The sequence below is a fragment of the Octopus bimaculoides genome, chromosome 3, assembly GCF_001194135.2.
Source record: "Octopus bimaculoides isolate UCB-OBI-ISO-001 chromosome 3, ASM119413v2, whole genome shotgun sequence".
Taxonomy (NCBI): Eukaryota; Metazoa; Mollusca; class Cephalopoda; order Octopoda; family Octopodidae; genus Octopus; species Octopus bimaculoides.
The window spans coordinates 91,321,054-91,323,310 of record NC_068983.1 but is presented as its reverse complement, the minus strand read 5'-3'; positions in this window follow the sequence as shown (position 1 = coordinate 91,323,310).

The window sequence follows — 2,257 nt, the reverse complement described above, 5'->3', positions numbered from 1 at the left end:
CACATATATACAGGTATACTATAAGACCAAAGTTAAAAACATTCCCCACAATTCAACTTCTCTGGTTGACATTAACACACCCACCCCCAATAGGGGCCTTCATTCCCACATTTTAGAGCTCCATGAGCTCCATTTTTCAGGAGCAAAGTCCTTTTTACAGGTTCCAGAAGACTGAAATTTTGGAATATGTGCATAAAGATTAATAGTATGGGATACATGTCTCATGATTAGAATTTCTTAGGGTGTGTAAAGAGGGAAAGAACCCTCATGTGCAATTTTGATGAAATTCGAATCATATCTATTCCAGTTCCTTACAGGAAATATAAGAGAAAAGTCTCATCCTTCAATTGCATGTAACACGGGCAACGCCGGGTATCTCTGCTAGTATATATATATAAAATACAAAATGGAACTAGAACGCAAAACATTGAGACAGTTAGGTGATACAAGAAAGGGACAACAAAACATCCAGATAGACATTACAAAGAAAACAAGGACATGTCATACGGAGTTTTCTTTCCTCAGTCGAGTTCCAGATTATCTTTCAATTTTGGCTAGTTATACTCGATGTAATTATATATAGATGTTGATGTACCATTTTGCATTATGTTCAAAGTAGCTTCTGGAATGTGGTGAATTGCTGCGGTCTGTTGCTGTTTTTTAAACTGGTTGCATTCTTTCCCCAGCAAGCTCTCTCTCTTCTTTGGAGGCATAATCTATGTATATATTAAACAGAACAACAAAAGTTATAATAGATGACAGGGTCGGTAGTTTTCACGTTTCTGTAATTTTTCAGCTTAACACCCGCATGATTACCCAACCCTAACCCTAAACTTAACCCTAACACTAACCCTTACCCTAAACCCTAACCCTGACCCTAAAACCATAACCGTAACACTAACCCTAATCCTAACACTAACCGTAACCCTAGACCCTAAACCCTAACCCTAAAACCCTAACTCTGACCCTAAAACCCTAGCCCTAACACACTAGTGAAAATCGTGGTATATTTACAAAACATTGATGAACATGAGTTATATTGTAGTGAATGATTGTGTGTACGTGCGCGTGTATGCGTTTGAGAGAGTGAGAGAGAAGAGCGAGAGAGGAAGAGCGAGAGCGGTGGGGGGGAGAAAGGAATAGAGAACGGGAGCAATGAAGAGAGAGAAAAAGAGGAAGGGAGAACGGAGGAGTTATAAAATAGCAATGCGTGCGCGTGTTTATATAAGAAGGGCCTTAGATTCAACCTAGCTAAAACCAAAGTCCTAATAAGTAGGAAGGTAGACAAACCACAAATCCCTTCAGGTACATACTCTGCTCGATCTGTAGAAAAGGCGTAGGTAGAAACTCTATAAGATGTACCCAGTGTAAGCTATAGACACATAAGACGTGCAGCAATATCAAAGGAAGGTTAACTAGCAAGATTGTTTTTGTATGTGGCAGATTTTCAGGAGCAATAAACACTGAAAATGTGCAGAAAACAACTTCTGCCACATTCCAGGGAGAAGAACTAGAAGTAGTTGATAACTTCCATTACCTTGGTGACCAAGTCAGTAGTGCGGGTGGGTGCTCTGAAAGTGTAGCTGCAAGAATAAGAATAGCCTGGGCAAAGTTCAGAGAGCTTCAACCTCTGCTGATGACAAAGGGCCTCTCGCTCAGAGTAAAAGGTAGACTGTATGAAGCTAGTGTACGAACAGCCATACTACATGGCAATGAAACATGGGCCATGACTGCTGAGGACATGCGTAAGCTTGCAAGGAGTAAAGCCAGTATGCTCTACTGGATGTGTAATGTCAGTGTGCATACTCGACAGAGTGTAAGTGCCTTGAGAGAAAAGTTGGACCTAAGAAGAATCAGATGTGGTGTGCAAGAGAGATGACTGCGCTGGTATGGTCATGTGATGAGAATAAATGAGGATAGCTGGGTGAAAAATGCCACACCCTGGTGGCCGAGAGAACCTGTGGAAGAGGTAGACCCAGGAAGACCTGGGATAAGGTGGTAAAGCGCGACCTTCGAACATTGGGCTTCACCGAGGCAATGACTAGTGACCAAGACCTTTGGAAATATGCTGTGCTTGAGAAGACCCGGTAAGCCAAGTGTAGAAACTCTGCCAGATCAGATTTGAGCTGTGGTGCAGCTATCTGGCTCGCCAGACCTCAGTCAAATCGTCCAACCCATGCTAGCATGGAAAGCAGACGTTAAACGATGATGAGGATGATATATGTATATATATATATATATATATATATATATATAT